Genomic DNA, 21,708 nt, shown 5'->3' on the forward strand with positions numbered 1-21,708 from the left:
TATTTCATCATCACATTGCGCCTTGATCTTGCCTCTTGCTTTTATATCCGTCGCATCCCTGGTTGGCCGGATGGTATTGTCCCGACTGCACTGATGTTACGCTCAAAATGACACTCTGGCTGATTCAGTTAGTCACCTCAAAGACAACAGCAATGTATTTACCTTTAAAGCACAGCTTTTCACCCAAATGGGTTTTGACAGACGCAGCAACAAATGTAGTGTATAAACCTCCCCTCTAATCATATGGGTTACCCAACTCTGACCTGCATCCAACAGTTTCATTAGATTCATCTTTGGTTGTTTGGGCAAGCTGATAACTTGGTCAGACTACATCTGTAGGGGGCCAACCAGGGGTGACCAGACTTAATATGAGTTGTCTGTTCTAATGAGCCTTCGCTCTGTCACACACCTTAAATGAACAAGACCTCTATTAAAAGGTGTTCAGTGCAGCTGATGGTAAACACCCTAGACTCCATCTCAAAGCTATGTGATCAGATATGTATTGTCCTTCTAAATTCCTTCAGTACAATATGAGAAACAAGATGGGGAAACTACAATAACTTAAAAAAAAATATAAAAAATGTACAGCATAAACAAGGTTTAAAGCAACAAAGCTATTGCTGCACAAGGAAGAAGGTAAAGTAAGTAAACAGGCTCGTCAACACAATGGCTTGCTAATTTAGGCTTGAGAAGATCAGATTATGTATTCAATTACATTATTGTGCTGCTTAGATGTGTCCTCATGGCATCTAAACAGTTGTAGCATTATTCCTTTAGCTGCAACTCATGCAGTTTTTAAATGAGGACAGATATATGATTCACACACATGATTCAATGCAGCAAGTTGGCTTATACCTACAAATCTTACAAGGTCAACAAGTCCAAGGCTTTAGTGCTTTAATCTGTCTGGAAGTGTTGGGAAGGTGGTAATATAATGTTGATTGTAAAATATATTGACTTCCTCTGCAGTTGATGCCACCATCCACTTACACACATTACTGTGCCATACAGAGGTAACAGTGAGCACAACCTGTCATATACACTCACTGACATGTCACCTGCTGCTGATAATCAGTATCATGGGGCAAATAAACACAATACATACGAACAGTGCACCGAGGTCCATGTGGTCTTCAAAGAATATTGATGTAATCTTTCAATAGTTTTGATTGGTCAGTAGGCTGACATTTTAAACAACATATGTTAACTCCAATATAACCTGCAGAAAATGTTACCAAGGCTTTCCACCCTGGTAAAATCAGCCTAGTAGTATAGATACAGATACCCTGCTCACTCCCTGACAAATTGTCTATTGCCTAACATACACTAGAATACTCTGAAAAGACTTTGAAAAGACGGAGGTCTGACACCATCTCACATCTAAAGGCAATGCACCAGCCCCTCCCACACCACCACCTGCCTCAAATACTCTGCCGACACTGCCATCCTCGCCCTCCTATCAGACAATAACTCTGTATCAGATTACCACAACACTGTCACGCACTTCTCCCAATGGTGCACACATAACTTCCTCCATCTCAATGTAGCCAAAACAAAAGAAATAACAATAGGTACCCCATCACCCCAGCCCCCCACTCTCATCAACAATGACACAGTAGAAACAGTTGACAGCTTTAAATACCTTGGACTCACACTGGACAATAAACTCACTGTTGACCAGCACATAACGGACATTCAAAAAAGGAGCCACCAAAGACTGTATGCCATCCGTAAACTCAAAGGACTCTATGTTGCCCCCCATCTACTTTTTCTGTTGTATCAAAGTATTGTCCAACCCATCCTGCTCTACTGTTCCACCTGCTTCTTTAACATGCTCACTGTCAAAAACCGGGTCAAACTCACGCATGTCACAAATATAACTGCCAAAATAATTGGTCTCCCCACACCCACACTGTCAGAGCTTAATCTCAAGGCCATCTCACGCATTGCATCCACAATAGCACAGGACAACACACACCCACTCAACTGCCACTTCACCATTATGCCCTCTGGACGCAGGTACAGGTCCCTGTTGTGCAGGATGGCTCGCTATGGCAAAAGCCTGGTGCCTGCAGCTATAGCAGCCTTAAACAAAATGCCAAGATAAAACACCCCAGTTCCACTGTGTTCACATATTTCGTCTGCATGTTATCTTTGTTGTGTTTGTTGTCCATCTGTTATTGTCTGTCGGCGTGCGGTCCATACATGTAATGTAATGTGGAGTGAAAAATAATTTCCCCTAGGGGACAATAAAGTCTAAAGTCTATAAGTCCCTGCATTTTTAGACACAGACGATAATATTATGCAAAGACAGGGGACCTTGTATTTGCTGTTCTTCAACCAGATTCCTTTTGAGCTCATGATTATTTCTGGGCCCAATCTACTGTATTTCAAACTTTTCTAGCATTACTAGCCTCAAGCAGTTTTAATCCCAAACCGGCCTTGCTGTCTCTGACCCTACGTATATATGACTCTTATGGACAAAATCTCTGCAGGGACGTATTTAGCGCTAAGGCTGATAAAAAACAAACGTGGTAAGGAAAAGATTTAACTAACTATGCGATTGTCTTGTCTGTTTTGTATGGATAACAGAGGTCTGGTGTGGTGGTGGACTGCACTGAGGCCATGCCCAGTACTGGAAAAAGCGTCCGAACAAATATGTGGTAGGTTCAGTTGTGTGTGTTGGCCTGGCAAAGGACATGTGGTGCTGCTGCCTTTGATAATAGAAAGGGTTTTCAGTCATTGAGACAGACGGTTGAACATACAGATAGTGGAAAGATTATGATTGTGGCCATGGTCATGATTATGTACAAACCAGGCCAGGATACCCCTATGGGCTCTTCTGAAGGTCACTGCCTCCAGTCATTTACTCATGGACATGGACAAATCTGAATGATTGACAAAATAACAAAATAAAATGTCTTCAGGACTAGTGACATGTTTACAGATTGTTTTGCAAATTATTTTTTTACAGGTAAATCCCTATTTCAAGGGAGACCTGTTCCCATCCCCACTCACACATTCATACACTGATAGCAGTGGGCATAGCATTTTGGGTATGGATCGATTGGATACTTTTCCTACTCAACCGCCCCACAATGCATTGCGTCTTTTCAAACGCCAAGGATTTTTTATTTTATTCTTTATTTACAATTTTGCATTTCCTGCACAACAAAGGACTGTGGCTGTGTTCGGAAAGCCATACTAACGTCCTACTCATACTAATTTTTACTTCAATTTGAGTATGTGACGGCTGGGTATGCGAGAAATTCCCGGGAAGATTTTGGGTATGGATCGATTGGATACTTTTCCTACTCAACCGCCCCACAATGCACTGGGTCAATTCTACCCGCCCACGAAAATTAAATATTTCCAAGCAAGTTGCTAGGCAACAACATTGTTTGGGGTCCGCGATCTGGCAACTGTACGTGCAGTCATTCATAAACTCTTACAATAGATAAGAGATGAAGATAAATACCTAACAACATTAGAGTCACTAAGTGAAATGAGTAATGCCAGTCTCATAGTGGAGAGAGATCAGAACTGAATGCTGTGTTCCACTGAATGCTGTGCTGTGTGCTCAACTGGCAGACAGCTGAGTGCTGTCTGATGAGCCGGACAGAGAGCGTCGGAGGGATCCCCTGCCTCAAAACATAATTATAAAACAAGAGGTCTAAAACACAGATGATGAACCAGGCCCGGTTCTAGACAGTTAGATTAGGGTGGGCCTGTAGACATTTTAGGTGGGCACACTGGGCAGAGAGACCGAAGATGCGAGCGCGCGCAGAGCGCGCAAGCAAAAATGTTGTGCCCTTGTAAGATCTCTGCGTCTGCTTTTTGGCACATTTACTGTGAATTGTGTAGAACACAATATGCAAATAAACTCTGAGTGTTGCTGTGTGGGAGATTTAATTCTTGCATGTTTTTTTTCCAAAATGTTTATGAATAACATATAATATACAGTATATACAACATAATGTATCTTTTTTTTAATCACAATATTAACTGTAGGCAGCCTGAGCTGATAGAAGAGACTGTTTTACACGCTAAACAGCGTCTAAACTGCCCGAATCTTATAAGAAGAAGAAGAAATTCTTTATTGCTTGAGTATACTTCAACTGAAAACGCTTCGACCGACCTCACATACACAATCGATATTTGAGTAGACAGTATGTAGTATATATATATGGTGAGTATATAGGATGTAGGACGTAAGTATGGCTTTCCGAACACAACCTGTATGTAAAAATCTAGTTCTATATCTAACCTGTGGAGGGCGGTAATACGCTAAACAGCGTCTAAACGGCCGGAATCTTATAAGAAGAAGAAGACATTCTTTATTCTTTGGTTGCGTTCCGAATCGCATACTTTCTACCATATAGTATGTAGAAAAAAGATTTAGGATGTCCCGTTTCTTGTGGCCAGATTTAGGATGGTTAGAAGTACCCGGATGTCCTACTTCATGCGGCCAAGATTGTTAGTGTTGAAAAGTGCATCCTATTTGGGCGATTCTGACCCACAATCCAGTGCGCACGTGAAGTGACGTAACATCGACGAAGCCTCCATATGAAAACAAACGGGGATGCGACGGATATAAAAGCAAGAGGCAAGATCAAGGCGCAATGTTATGATGAAATAAGAGAGTAAAGTATGTCCCAATAGTATGCCTACTGCATCCCAACTAGATTATTTTTATCGTCGGATGTTGTATGTAGAATAGAAAAAAGAAAGAGTATGCGATTCGGAACGCAACCTTTGTTCATGCTGGCTTCCTGACATGGCTCACTGGGGTACCTGAATGCAACAGTGCCCTCGTTAACACTATTAGTCACACCTGTGTGTCTGCTGTGAAAAAGCCAATACTGCAATCTCACAACACAGGCACTTACGTCATTTAAACAAGTAAGGGGAAAAACTATTGTCTTGTTTCAAATCTCAAAAAGAAAAATATCTGAATGAAGGACTCTGGAAAATATAGTGAAATGTGTAGCCAGTCAAACTCACAACAAACAATAGAAAATGTGACATATTATGTGTTGCAGTGTTGCTAACTATAGCTGCTAACAAGCTACAATAATCTTCCTAGCAGCGATGGAGAGAGCGGGAGAAGTCCTGTCAACAAACAAGATGGCCAACAATGCTCAGATGGACTTTTAATGATGTGGAAACTGAAAGAAAGAAAAGAAAGAAGACTTCAAAACTGTGAGTCAGAAACTGTGTTTGTCTGTCTCTTTTCCCTTTCTCTTAGCTAACTGCTAGCTTGTTTCCTGTCAGCTAACTTTCTCTCTGTGGTGTGTATTTAACTTATTGCTGCTGTGTGATATTATGCATTGTAGCCGGTTGTTTGGTACAAGACTGAACATGCTGTGTCACTCCTGCTGTCATAACGGACACACACACACAGATGCTTTGAAAAATTTCAATTGATCTGATTGAGCATTTATTGGCTGTTTTCCACCTGATGATGGTGTGTTTTCTGATCGGTTTGTACCATGTGTAGAATGTCTGCAGAATGTTACATTGTTGATGAATGAATTAACTGCTATCAACTAAATGCAGTATTGTAGGCTGTTAGCTATTGTTTGAATGTCAAGGTTATGGATGAGAGTGAGTAAGTCATGGATTTTGATTCCAGCAAGGATGCTGTGTTGATAAACCCGTGAGTTTGTGTGTGTCTTTGTGAAAGAAAAGGCAAGAGGACTTGAAAACTTTGTGAGGCACACTGTCCGTTTGTGTGTATCTCTGTCAGATGGTTTGTTTCCTGATGGCTTTGTGTGTAAATACAGACTTCTCGCTGAGTAATATTTTGCATTGTATCTTATTTGACTGGACGCTGTGTTACGTCTACACACACACACACACACACACACACACACACACACACACACACACACACACACACTGTTGGGGGAAAGAATACAAGTGAAACATTGAGATGTGTGTATATGTTTCTTTCTTGTTTTCACTACTTCTTCCAAAGAAAAAGACGGTAAGTTTTCACATTATCCTGTCATCGGATAAGTTTGCAGCGGGGCATGCAACATGGAAACTTCATCTCCATGGAAGAAAGGAAAGAAGACTTCAAAACTGTGAGTCAGAAACTCTGTGTGTTTGTCTGTCTCTTTTCCCTTTCTCTTTGCTAACTGCTAGCTTGTTCCTTGCAGTTAACTTTCTCTCTGCAGTGTGTATTTAACTTCTTGCTGTTGTTTGGCGCAACACTGACAATGTTGTGTCACTCCTGCTGTCATAATACACACACACACACACACACACACACACACACACACACACACACACACACACACACACACACACACACACACACACACACACACACACACACACACACACACACACACACACACACACACACACACACACACACACACACACACACACACACACACACACACACACACACACACACACACACACACACACACAGAGAGAGAGTTGGGAAGATGAAGCCCAACATGGCTTATGTATCTACTTGAGCATTGCTTGGTTGTTTAGTCACTTGTTGACTGTTTGTGGTGAGTTGTACCTTGTGCAGAATGTCTTTCAGGAATTGCTGATCTATATTTCTCTTGGTCGGTTTGTGAAGTTGTTGCTGAATGGGTCATTTGCTTTTATTTGGCTGTTTTTGCACCTGATGATTGTGTTTTGTGATCATCTGTAGGGGTCCCGGGGGAAAAGGGGGCTTTTTCCATTCTGCTCTGCATTCCTTTAAGTGTTTCCTCTTTTATGCCAGCAGTCAACTTGATTAACTGAGTACCATCAGCCATGTTTTTGAAACTGTGCAGTTAAACACACCAGAAGTGATAATTGAGTCAGATTACTTTTGTGTGTACTCTACCTTTTTTTTTTTTAAGATCTTTTTTGGCATTTTCAAGCTTTATTAGACAGTACAGAGTTGAAATGGGGAGACAGAGAGAGAGGGGGGATGACCTGCAGTAAAGGTCCACGGGTCGGATTTGTACCCGCGACCACTGCAACGAAGGCCGGAGCCAATATGGTATGCGCTCTATCCACTACGCCACCGGAGCGCCCTACTCTACCTTTTTTAAACAAGAGTTTCATGCTATTTAATTTGGTAAATTCTCAGACGTGGGGAAATATTCTTGGTTAACTGCTGAGTGTTATGCTGTTGTTGTGTATTCTGTTTCTGGGAGAGAACAGAAATACAGAGCTACAGTAAGTAGCATTAGCAAAGGCACACAGGCCTCAGGTGCGGGGACTCAAGTTGTGAGCCGGTCCCAGCATGGAGGCCTGTCAGTGGGGGATTACCGCCAACTCATCCCCTGCTGAGAGGCGCCAGATATGGAGTCACTCTGTTCAGTCTCTTTTCCCATAGGGATGAGGATAAGTAGGTAGACAATGGAGCCAACACACACACACACACACACACATGCACACCAACATACACACTTAATTGAATCCCATTTGTCTCATCCCTGGACTTCCATGGGCTATAATGACAGCTTAGAGATCTGTGGTAAATTGTTCCAATAGTAGACGCTCATTTACACCCTCATCTTCATCATTAGAGATGGGGAGAAAGCGTGGATAATTGCTCATATCTAATGGCACGTTAATCATTGGTGTAAAAATCACCATCAGTTCTGGCTTGTTCTAAAAATATCCACAGGCAAAGGGAAGACAGCAGCGATTTAACTTCAACCAAACTCCCTACCTTTTACGGTCTGTCAACTTCTGTCCTTCTGTTCCCTCGCACCGCTCTAAATGATACCAAGTCCCGTTTATTTATGTTCCACTGTCATCCATTTTGTATTTTCAACAGTGATGATAAAGCTTTAAGGTTTGTATCATAGCTCATTTGTGTGGCAAAGCCCAAAACGCTCCGTAGTCTCTACCTCTATTTGCCCACTAAATCAATGATACTAAACAATATAAATAATGTACATGATAACTGGTCATTTGTTCTCTATTCAAAACTAGGACCTAAAGTCACTTGTAGTATGTTGCTCATCAGTATCCACCATAACAGTAAGAATATATTCATAATAATATTAAGGTATAATTATGTTATTTGTCATTCAGTGAGAATTAGACACAACATTGCTCCGTTCATACTCTGTATATTGTGAGATTTCAATGAATGAAAAGTGGAAAAGCAACAATGTAGCCCTCCTTAAGATTGTTCCTGAGGCAGCTAAGCTTGAAGTGGGTAGACATATCACGGTGTCAGACTGGTAAGGCAGAAGAAAATTCACTGGGCATATGCGCTCAAAATCATAATTTTAGCATAGTGTCAGGTCCAGATGGGGAGAGCCGGGTGCTCATTTAATGGTCAGTTTAGCTAATGCAATAATGGCTGCAGAGAGGGGCCGTGTAATGACCATCCCACTGGGCTTATTCAAGTGAGCCGTGCCTCTCCAGCCTGGCCCTAATAGGAGATCTCAAGGCCATAGGAAGACACTGTACAGGCAATTGAACATTTCTCAGACACCCCAGCTCAGACACTAAAACCATCCAATGGAATAGTGGAGGAGAGGGGATTATTTAAAAAGTGAGTATGTGACATCTTAACTAGCATTCCCAAGGTGGAATCCTGGTAATTGTTTGTTCTGACATGTGGTTCTTCTGGATGCAATTATGAAAGGCTTTTTTTGCTAGAATTCAGTGGTGTAAGCTGTGCGTCGGCATCCATGCATGCTGAATAATACACAGAAAGACCTTTCCATCTGACTGTAACAGCCATCCAAATTACACAAACATGTCTGTTTATATATCGATATCCTAACGCAAATATTAAATCTACCTGTAACGACATAGTGTGTGTTAACAGAATTTAATTTGCTTTATTGTATAATATTTTAATGCACAATACATGCTTTCTGGCTGTTGAACTTTGTCCCACTAACCAAAGTGTTTTGCTTCAAGTTTTGCTTTAGCCTTGAAGAAGAAACTGCCTAATAAGATTTTGGCACATACAGAGGTATGACGCATTCATGTGCACAGTAAGAAAAGACTCCCTAAATTTCCCATATCCTGTTATCTGCCTAATTAAAAACATTTCTGCTTTCGCCAGCAAAACGGGCTGGACACACCAAACTTAGTATGTGTTTGCGCACACACCAACTTCTCTTGCATATAATCTCTGTACACTGTTCATTCGATGTATTCAATCATGTAAGCCTATTTGTGATACATGTTGTTTGACCCTTGCATGCTGTTTGCAAGTAAATTCACCTGCTTCCAAGAAGGCCTGACTCAGTTTCAATTATTCAAACACTTGGGTAGTTTGATGAAATAATTCTAGTAACAAATGGTCCTTCGAGTTGCCGGATCCAACATCTTCTTCTCTGGACAAGAGGAGCCTGCACCGTGAACGGGGGAGTCCAAGATCTCTTGACAAAAGACCTCCAGTAAACAGAGCTACAAAAGAGGCTGTCTGCAGACTCTACTTGGACGGAGGAGGGGTGACGGAATCCAGAGCCAAAACTGAGCGAGTCGAGGCTTTCTTCGAATCAGGTGAATATAAACAGCTGATTTTGTTTTGTCCAGGAATTATGGTAGTTCCTTTGTTTTATGTATTAGGTAGATAAACTAGTTTATGAAGCAGTATTTCTCATGGTTTTACCGTAAGGGAGAATAACTGATCGTAGTGTTTGGGAAAATGCACTAAAGAGAAAAATATTTCAACCTGTAGTGTTTGGGGAGATGCACTAGAGACAAACCTATCTCAACCTGTAGTGTTTGGGGAGATGCACTAGAGACAAACCTATCTCAGCCTTTGGTGTTTGAGAATTTACACTGTCAAAAACAAAAGTCTCACGTACGTAATTAGATGATCATTAGTGTGGGGTCGAGGGTGGTCCCTTTATTCTGACAGATATAGTTTGTTCCATTAAACTGAGAGTTCTTTGTAATTCGGGAAGGTTTTATGGAAACAAATTGATATCTGGCTGCTTGTTGTTACTTAGCCTGGGGATATAGTACTGCTCCAGGGAGTTAGTCTATGACAGGTTGTTTATTTGTTTTGTTTTGTTATGTTTGTCAATAGTCTACATCTGCAGAGTAGACTTATTTGTTTTGTTTAGAATACATCACATAGGGTGTTCTAGTTTTAAATTGGTGAATTTTGTTAATCAATTGGAGGGAATAGGGGTGTTCGTCCTGTTAAATTGATTAGATTTTACATTTAAAAAAAATTAAATTACTTGTAAGCAACTGCCCCTCTTACATATGATCAAATATCTGACTTTACATTTGATCCAAGCCCCCATCGAGAACAGTAAAGAGAAAGGTGGTGGCCAAAGAGATGATAAGAGAATGTTGTTGTAAGTGTAAGAGGAAAAAGATTGTTTGGAACTGATTGTTTATGGATGTTATAAAGAAAGAAAAAGTATGTAGGGGAAGGGAGATAAAAGGTTTTGTAAGTGTGCATACAATTGTTATGCTGTCATGATGGGTTATAAAATGCTTGTCTCCTAAAGATGACCAGAGTTCTGACTAAATTGCTAAACGCTTTAAAGTTTAGAGCTGAATATCTTGCCAATTCCAGCCCCATAGTAAACCTTAAAGATTAAAGGTGCAGTCAATCATTTAAAGTCCCAGCATGAACTTACAAAAAAGCGTCCTTTTGTGTTCTTTTTATGAAAATGTTCACTGAAAAGACTTGTTCAATGCTTTTGATTTGAATTACAAGTTAAAGGGGATTTTTATGCTGAAAATATGATCATAATGTGTATTGTTGATATAAATTGATTCAAAAACTGGTTAACTGTAAAGACACCTATACTTAACCTACATGTTAACTTTTGTTATTTGAAGAACAAACTATAACACCATGTCAGATTTGGAGAAGTAGAGAGCTTCTCAGGAATGTGGTGTGTGTGTGATTCAATCCCATGCAGAAAAGGGAGGGCCTGTCTCACTGACTGCCTGTGTGTGCTTGAATGCTGCCCAAACACAGACAAAAATTGTGAACTGAAGAATGAAATCAAACCTATCCTAAAATGTTGTTGTGCGTTAATTGTGACATCTAGAGCAAGCAAAATGGATAGGATGATATTTTAGAAACAACCCTGGCAGAATGATGAGCATTTCTTTTGAGAACATGTTACTGCTCAAATTCATTCTGTTTCAGATGCAAGGAGAAGACGAAGCTGACCATGCTTCAATAAGGACAATTGGACACTGAGGAACAATCTGAATCGGTTATGGTAATATCCTACATAACCATTCCCCCAGTGACTGTGATATGAAGGACACTTTGCGTCAAAATGCCACAAAGGGACTTGTTGACCATCAAGACGACCTAGGTTCCTGTTCCCTGGCTTCTGCAAAAAACTGTCCTCTCTGAAACTGTACATAGACGATGTGGCACCAGTACACAAACTTGCATTTTCACCAACTGTGCTGTTGATGTACTTGATATTATTCTGCTTGAATGAAATATATTTACTCATATCCTTTGCCCTTTTGCTTTGAAGTGTTGCAAGAAAGTTGCATTAAATATTATAAAAAGGGTGGAATGTTAACAGAATTTAATTTGCTTTATTGTATAATATTTTAATGCACAATACATGCTTTCTGGCTGTTGAACTTTGTCCCACTAACCAAAGTGTTTTGCTTCAAGTTTTGCTTTAGCCTTGAAGAAGAAACTGCCTAATAAGATTTTGGCACATACAGAGGTATGACACATTCATGTGCACAGTAAGAAAAGACTCCCTAAATTTCCCATATCCTGTTATCTGCCTAATTAAAAACATTTCTGCTTTCGCCAGCAAAACGGGCTGGACACACCAAACTTAGTATGTGTTTGCGCACACACCAACTTCTCTTGCATATAATCTCTGTACACTGTTCATTCGATGTATTCAATCATGTAAGCCTATTTGTGATACATGTTGTTTGACCCTTGCATGCTGTTTGCAAGTAAATTCACCTGCTTCCAAGAAGGCCTGACTCAGTTTCAATTATTCAAACACTTGGGTAGTTTGATGAAATAATTCTAGTAACAGTGTGCAAGGAAAATAAAGAATGTGGCCATTGTTACAATGCTAACTAAACCATGTCCAATGGTTGGTTAGACACTGGCCACCTTGTAGGTTTTAAATGTTTTATAAATGTTCTCACCAAATTGGCTTCAGTTGTTCTAGTTGTGTAATATTTAATTGCATCCAGATTGGTGCCTCTCATATAATATATGTATATATATATGTGTGTGTATGTATGTATGTATGTATATGGGTTTTGAGGCTTGATTTAAAGGCATAAATGGAGGGGGAATCACCTTTGTCAGGTGGCAGTTGGTTCCACAAGCACGGAGCAGCTAGTGCAAAGTAAATTTCTGAGAGTTGTGGCATGGCTGTATATTCTGGTCACCAAAAAGAAATTGATCGTCTACAGTAGCTCAGAAGAGAGTGACATCTCCATTCCACTTAACGACACCACTGACAAGAGTTCAGATGGCCAGAAAGATGATGATGGTGACTTTGTCATTGTTAGCTTTGCAGGCAAAACCACCTAGATCTGCTAGGCCTTGTTTAAGAAAATTGACCTTCAATCTTTGTAAAATATTTACTTTAAATAAACCTTAAATAAGTGATTGTCTAATGCATTTGTCTTGCATTACAGTTTATGAGATATATATCAATGGCACAATTTACCCCATGGTATTTTCTCCAATGGCACAACTTACACCACACCGGGGGCAAGTTGTGCCACAAGACAACTTTTTTTCCGAAAGCTATATTTCTTCAACAGTTTATTCCAGATCCAATGTTGTTATTTCCAGGGATGCACAACACCCTGAAATATATGTATATATTTGAGTTGGAGACTTTACTGTCAAGTCCTCACTTTAAAGTCACTTTGAGTAAACAGTGGCACAACTTAGGCCACTCTCCCCTATACTATAAAAGCATATACAGTACATTTGGAGTCAGTTTAATGATAAAAATGACATTTACAGTATGTTGACTTTGGCATGCTAGCACTGCAGTATGCATAGCAACACCATTTATATCAACACAATAACACTTGTCGCTAGGGATGGGAATCGAGAACCGGTTCTTGTTCTGAACCGGTGCCGAGTCAACCAATTCCTTGGAATCGTTAACATGCCTGCTTAACGATGCCGCTTATCGGTTCCGCTCGTTGGAAATGCGTCATGACTTCAGACACGCGCTGCTTTGTTTTGGTTCAGAACGCAGCAAACATGACGTCGAGGCAGAAGCACTCTAAAGTGTGGTTGTATTTCACGCGAAAAGGCGACAATACGGCCACTTGCAACAATTGTAAAGTTTCCATTTCATCAAACACACAAGCGCGCAGACAGCGATCCTGACGGTTAAACGTTTAAACGTCCGCTGCCTTACTAGTCGGCACTAGAATTGCCCATCACTTGGATTTGAACATAAAATGGATGAATTAACGTGTGTGTAGGCCTAGGTGTGGGCAAGTGAAAGGGGGAGATACATAAAAAGGCGAGAGCAGCATAAAGCAAAGCAAAAAGGATGTCTTTACTGCTGCCAAAGGCCCGCTGTTTACTCTCGTTCATCAGCTGTTAAAATGCTGCCTTTACGCACGGCGGTGGAGACGGACCGAAAACAACACACAGCGGGACTCGGCGGTCCGGTGATAAGAAAACATTTAACAAGACACTTTATAAAGACAGTAAGACACACTTAAAATAACGCTCTCTGCCCATACAAAAAGCTCTGCCTTAGATTACTTGATGCAGCGATCGATGTATAAACCCATCCGCTACGTGTGTCTGATGATGGGCCATTATATTAATAATAAACAGCGCACATAATGGCATGTACATTGTAAAGCTGAGATGGAGCGGTGACTCCTCGTCGCTTGCGTGGTGAAGAATAAGCAAAGCGATACATTCTCTTTTAGCCTTTCTGGCGAATTTATTCTCTTCTTGAATAGCCTACATGACTGACTGCTGTGCAGTTAGTTCAACAACAACGTACAACGTGACAGTTTGACCTGAGGCGTTCCTTCCACGGATCTATAAGGAAAGTTTTCCTTCACGTGAACGTAGTGACATCATCACGTTGCCCTTTCAGAGTAAGGGCGCAATCATCTTATAATAATAACACTGAACATAAATTAAATATCTCGTATCCTTCATGAGAGGGCACACATGATGATTTTTCTGCATACAAATGGTTGATTTGCCAAAGTTGATAGTTGGTCTTATCTTTTCAAAAGACGTTTATATTTATTATGTCAGTTGAATTTGGTTTCAAGTGCAAATGAGCACTGTTAATATTCCAAAAGGCACAAGCTTTTCCTTGACTGTTTTCAGTCTGTGTTTTTAGTTTTTAGGGCACATAATGGCATTTGGGCTCAAAAGTCAAACATTAATTTTTTTGTTTGGACCAATTAATGTGAAAATTGACAATTTCCTAATCCTCAAGTAGCCTACTCTTGATGATCTTTCAAGGCACAGACTAGACACACCTCTGATCAGATATTAAAGAGAGATAATAAAAACAAACTAATTTGTACTTATTCTCTCACCCAATGAGAATCGATAAGAGAATCGATAAGGAATCGGATCGATAAGCAGAATCGGAATCGTTAAATTCTTAACAATTCCCATCCCTACTTGTCGCACACACATCCACATGAATGTATTACCACATTGAATTCATTTATGTTATGTCCAAATGACTCTAAGCTGATGCAATGGGAATGAGGTTTAAACACTTTCTATATGTATTGCCTTTGCATAACAATGTTTTTTGTATGGGTTAATTAATTGTGAACTTACTTTTACTTGTCTTGAAATACTTCTTGTAAAGATGTGAGGGATAGAAGATTCTCAGGAGATCAGTTAATTGATGGGTGCTGACCAGTCCAGTCACAGTGCCATGTGCTTGGCCAATGGGCTTTTTCCCTGGTTGTCTGCCGAGTTTCTTTATGTTTTTTTACATGTGTTTTGGTTTTACTAATTTAAAAAAATAGTCATTCATCAACCACATGAGAAATTGTCTCTCCACCAAGCCTTACAGATCTCATCCAATTGCAGTCTTTTTTCAGCAAAATAAATCCCTCTGTTTCCCAGGAGAGGGTTTCAATGTAAAACTGCTGTCGATGGATAGTAAAATGGACTCTCTGTACTTAACTGTGGGTATGCAGCTACAAGCCCATCTTGACAATGTAATGTTTCTGCCTAACATTGCAAATTTCCTTCCCAACAAACATCCCAACAAATAACAGATGAAATCAATTGTCAGTCTGTCCTTTTTGATCACAGAGATGGGGTAAAACCAAGATGGTCTGGAGTACATAAATAAAAGAAAGCTGGAGATCACGACATGTTTTGGACTTATTCCAAGCCTGAGGTATGGCTACTACAAATGCAGAAACACACTCCATATGATCATCTTGTTAGCTACTATGGCAAAAATTGGCTTTGTTAGCAGCATTATGTGTTTGTCAAATAAACAGAAAAGGCCCATGTTATAGCTAACTTAGCTTATGTCCTGTTTGGTTTATTGGTTTTTGTTTAATAAACAGTCGAGGCTTTTTGTTAGTTATTTCGGCTAGCTAACCCACAATCCATTTTTATTTTGTTCAGAAAACCTTTTAGCGTGCAAGTTTTTGCACCACACCTACAAGTGACTACATATAGTCGTAGGCCTATCACTAGACCTATCCTTCTTCTGCAGTTACGTTATGGAACATAGGAACACAAAGACATACATTTGGACAAAAAACTATATGTTCATGGTAGAAACTGTTTGTTTTTAATACGACTGTAAAGCATCATATTAACTCCAGCTGAAATATTTATACTTGTTGCACACAATGATGAAAGTGGGATGAGTTCCCAATGTTTTCCGAGGGAGCTTGATAGGAAGGCATGTAGCAAGGCCAGTAAGGATGACAGGAGGGTTTGAAGTGACCAATAACTATTTCACTGTCTGTATTGCAGGTGGGTATTGTATGAATGTAGGCTAGACTTAAAAAATCCAAACCTATCAAAATTGGAGCAAGAGAAACGGGAAAAAATAAACTTAATTGCTACCCTTGGGGATATTCACTCAGAAAAATCTACTCTAAGCGCTATAATCGACTGCTTCAGACTTAGATAGTTGCCTGTTTAAGTCACAATTGCATTGTGTTCTCTTGACTCTAAAGACAGCAACATGCTGTGTTCCTGCACTTTCATTTTTAAATAGGGGGTTAAGGGTACTTTAGTTGGGGAGCAGCTGCACATTTAATTTTGATTGCAGGCCAGCTGAGGTGCAGGTTGACAGTTGGCTGAACGAATCAAGCAATAAATAGGCATCTGGTCTTTGTACTTGAGTTAGTATACATGCAGAAGTGATGGGCCAACAGCACATCCAACAAACTCCCATCAATTCCACTTAATAATATAAAAAGTATAGATGATATCAATCTGTACATTGAAAAAAAAATTAAAGGTGGAGTCATCGACTCTAGAGAATGCTTGTTGTCAAAATCAGTGAATATCTACTCTTGTGTAGTGTGGGGGCACTTGAAAATAATCCAGTTTAATACACAGCCAAAACTCTGTAAATGGGCTTGTTGCTAGGTATGGTGCCCCCCCTTTGTTTGCATATACCATACCAGTTTAGAGAGTCTAGGCTGTGCATTAACACTGTCGTTTTTGTTCAGTGCACACACAGTCCAGACGGGTAACATAGAGTAGATATTCACTTATTTTGACAACGTGATTTTGACAACATTCTCTAGAATCGAGGACCACCTGTTAAGAAGTATCCAAATAAAATTATTTTCAAAAGGAATCATAAAATAAGTCAGATTTTAAGTAAACTACTTATGGCTTGAGGTGTGCTCTACTGTTTCATCTTCTTCATAAAATCCCTATACCACTGTCAGCATTCCACTGGATACAGCAGCCATCTTTAATTACACTTAATGTAAAGCATTTAAGAAGGGGCCTCTTCCTTATGTTATCCCTTTTCCTGTCTCTTTCAGTCTCTTCTCTTTCTCATCTGTAAAAGATTGGGAGACGTGCCACACTCTCTTTCTCCGAGACGCTTCGTCAAATTTCTGCTTTCCGACCGTCTTGTCATTCGAAAGCTAATTGCACAGTTTAGCCCGGCTCTGGCAATTATAGCTTCCCTCCTTTTGTATAAGTGCGATAGCTTTTCAGGGGGGTCTGGTGGTTAACAGAAGATGGGGCTGCCGCTTTCCTCACAGTGTTCTACTCCGTGAATGAACATGTCGTATAAAGGGGACGAGAACAAGGAGCTCGGGGGACAAGTTAGCTTGATGGCTACTGACACTTAGCGTAGAAAGCAAAAGCAGTTTCCCCCTTGATGGGTTGATAGTCTTGATCCTACACATGATTAAAGCAGCTAGAGTGGCATGGAGCTGGCATTGTGTCAGGGCTACTTACAAACAGAACATTTATCTCCTCCAGTGTTATTTGAAACACAAGGCCAAGTGAAGGTGAAAGAGGCGGTGTTTGTTTTCCATCTCTATTTCGTTTCACCTCCTCGGCTCACAGTACTACATGGGCACATTTAGCATATGAACACAGTCTCCCAGTGACAGAAATACACACACACCTAGACACACACACACACCTACACACACACACACACACACACACACACACACACACACACACACACACACACACACACACACACACTAGCAAAACAGCAGTTTTGCTAGTGTGTGAACCACAGCAAAAAGATGGAGCCTTTGGGGTCAGGGCTGTCTGCTGAAAAAGGTCAAGTGTCTGGCTGCTGTTTTATTTTCTTTATTTTCTTCACCAGAATTGTTGAATGCTGAATACAAGGTTTACATGAATGTTTATTTGCTTTGACAGTGCTAATCATATAAATGGAAGGGCCTTTGGTCATAATCTTTTCTTGTAAATATTCAGATAATGTTCTGGTGATCTCTTGTTTGGTGAGAATGTGAAACAGAGTTGATGCACAGACTTGAGGCACACACAACCAGACACACACACAAATATTTGCGTACAAACAGAGTAGCAGGGCTAGAGCGCCAGAGGCATTTGCCAGAAGGCGCCTCTGATAATTTTGCACTCTAAACAGAACCCAGGAACCGCTGACAGACCATGAGCATGCCGACCAGAGCAGAGTCTGCAAACAGCAGGCACCTCCCTTGTGGCTAGAAAACTGTTGGAAGCGGGTGTAAAAGGTGCTTGGTTTGAAGCCCACTCAAACAAGACTAAAGCTAATCAGTCCTTCGTTGAATAAACCAGAGGCTGATTGGGGCTGTTGTTGTAGTCAGAGAGCCAAGTGTGGGGGGATTACAAGGGAATGTACCAACAATGAGGGGAGAGGAATGGCTTTAGGAACAGATTAGATGCTTGTAGACATGTTTGGTGCACACAGTGGCATGGCATCTATCATAGTATCTACTGTCTGACTCAGTGTACAGTGTGTTGGGTTTATTCCTACAAACAAGGTGTCATGCTCTCTGTGCTTGCTGCCATTTTAGATTAGTACAAATGTGGCTGTGTCTACCACTCACAGAACATTCTGTTATAGCAAGAGGGCCTTTAACATTTCAGCTCTTGAACTTTTCCCGTTATGAGATATACCCAACATTCAGTTTGAAGTGGATGAGTGTATCCTCCATCAATCTTTGGCTGAGTTCAAGCACCAGCCTGTAGAGAAAACAATCCCCAGACAACAATGCTATGTCAGGCATTATTTTAGAGCTATTTAGTTACAGCTGATAAAAAGGCAATTCAAGAGTAAAGGTCATAGTCAGTAGGCACACAGCTATGTAGACGCTATATTTATTATGGCCATATCCATATACAGAAACGCAGCCTGTTTATATATACTGTAGTCTAATACAAACTTCAATTGTGATAAGTCACATAGCATTTATTTACAATTGCATAAGCACAACAGACAGTGTTATGGTATTGGTAATGAACATTGACAATAAGAGTAACTTCCAGTAGTGATATCAATCGTATATAGATTTTCCTCTGTAATATAAGCTTTACTAAACCGACATTTATAGGCACTTTTTCAAAAAATGGTCTTCACTTCAGCCAATAATTGACAACTCAACAGCTCTTACTTTTTTTTTACTGAACTAAACTGAGTTTTAGAATCAGAGCACCACTTTGCAAAATTGGATATCCAGTTTGCTGTCACATTCGATAACAAAGGGTGTATATTGCACATTTTAAAGCTCTATATATCAGCTATAATATTAGCAAGACATATAAGAAATGACAATTAAGTCACCCATCCTGTTCATATGAATGTTGTTGCGAATTTGAGGATAAACTAATGTTGTTAACATGAAGCACAAAGCTTATAAAAGTGATTCTGCACCATGACAAATGTATTATTTCCATCATTGTCTTTAGTAGTTTTGTAGCTCTATGCTTGTCATCAAATGGGTGGGCTGTACCATACAATGTTGTTTCAGTCAGATACCATTTAATACGAGGGCCAAAATGTGTATCGTTGATTTTGGCTCTGGCTAATGTAGCCTACTGCTAGCTAATGTGGGACTACTAGCTGGTAACACATTAACAGGTCACTGATATTGGTTTAAATAAAAGCAATTGTATATATGGTATTAGAATAATACAAATGTATGTGGCACTGCCTTTAGCCTCTTGTACCTTTAGCAAGGGCCAAAGGATTAATGTACCACCATAAAATTGAGAGCAGTGTGTCATGATTTGTGAAGGGAATGCATTACTTGCAGCCCACTTCTGAATATATTATTACCCTTGAGTGATGCATTAAGTATTTCTCTTTTCTATATTCAGTTAAGCACTTAATCATGCATATTTTAAAATAAAACTTGATTTTGAATGGTAAAAAAACTAAAACAATGTTCACTCTCTAACGCTGTGAGGATTGTGCTGCAGAAAGTGACATGCCCAGAACATGATCTTAGGTGAGAATGATCCAGGACCTGGTAGTATCCATTATCCTTCCCCTTCCTTTAAAAGTCAAGCAGCTCTCTTTCATATGTGCTGTATTGGTGATGCTACTGCTTCTATTACACAGCATTTAAATGGTGATCTCTTCATTGTTCAATTGCTCATAACAGGCTGATACTAATAAAAACATATGTGACTAAATCAAGTTCAAGTCATGTAGTTGCACAATTGTACTGCACTGTCAACATAAGCTACAGTTAATATGAGTCATATTAATGTGTCAGTTGCACTGGCAGTCCCAGAAGCCAGGAGGACTGTTAAAAAATAGAGGTGAGGCAACTGCAAAATTATAAATCATTTTAGCAACCATTATAAAGAATGGAAAATTAAATATTTAAGAAGCGTAGAAATGATTGATTTCTTACCTCCAAGCTAGTTTCATATTTTACTGAAATTAAGGAAAACCTGTGGCAGCCAGGTTTTATCTAAATCACTGCCTTGGAAAATGTTTAATAATAATTGAAAGCACATATACTCACTACCAATTGGGTTGGGGCATACAAGATTAATTTAGCCACTCAACAAATGTCACAATGTCCCGAAGAAACCTCTATAATAATCTGTATTTATATTTTAAATATTGGACCTCTTTGGCGACATTACCCACTCTTCCTTGTTGGCAGACATGTCATTATTAGCTTGTTTTGCTACACATTTGTTAAGGCCTGAACCTGGACTCACTTTTGGCCTGAAATGACTCACTCTTGAAGTTGCAGTCCTTGTGATGTTACTTATGCATTCATTGTGGGAGTTCTCTGATGCTCTTTCCATCACATTCAAAAGCTTTACCCTCCGGCAGACTGGGGAGCTATGCATCAAACACAGTGTTGTAGTGGAACCAGCAAGGGGTCCGTTGGCAGGGGTAATGGAGTGTTGCTGGAGATGGTGAAATGTTAAAGTAGCAATGCACACTGATACATTCTGCCTAATGAATAAATGATAAGGGTAGGTTGTTGTCTTTAAAGAGATTACCATCGCATTGTCCTTTAGTTCACATGCCTATGAACCTAATTTGATGGAGGCGGCGCAATTTTGGTGCCAAGTTAAATACAGATATAGCTCAGTTTAGCTAATTTATCTTATTTGTCTCCCTTACTTTATAGCTAGGGTTTAGGGTTAGCTCACTTTATCCACCTAGGGTTACAATTTGGCTCAATTGGTTCACTCAGGGTTTGGCTTTCTCACTTTGGCCCGGTTAGGGTTATCTCATTTTGAAATAATTACAGAACTAGGGTTAGGTATATCTCATTTAAGGCTAGGGTTACTGAGTTGGGTTTTGATCATTGTATCCACCTAGGTTTACAATTTGTCCCATTTGGAGTTAGGGTTGTCTGATGTAGAACTAGTTACAGAGCTAGGGTGAGGGTTGTCTCACGTAACAGTGTACCATTGTGTTTGGTCAGAACACTATTAAAGAACCATCTTAAACCAAGTTACGTCTCATTGAGTTTCAGATGATCGATGTTGTTCAGCAGACTGAGTCAGGACTTTGCACAGCTTCGAGTTTAGATGGGTGTGATGAATGACTGTGGTCTGTCAAGCAATGAAATCCAGTATCCGTCATCAAAACTCTTTCAAGACAAAGGCAACACTAAATCCTTTTTAAAGCTAGCCATGTATTTCCTTTCACTTTTGTATAGTAATCATTGATTTTGGAGTGTAGCAACCCCCCTCCCCAACAGTTCATTAATGTACACTTAGTGTAAAGTGTTCCCCAATTGTCATCCGTCCAAATCTAACAGTAGTTTTACAAATTATCATGTTGT

The sequence above is a fragment of the Ammodytes marinus genome (genome assembly GCF_949987685.1).
Source record: "Ammodytes marinus genome assembly, chromosome: 12".
Lineage (NCBI taxonomy): Eukaryota > Metazoa > Chordata > Actinopteri > Uranoscopiformes > Ammodytidae > Ammodytes > Ammodytes marinus.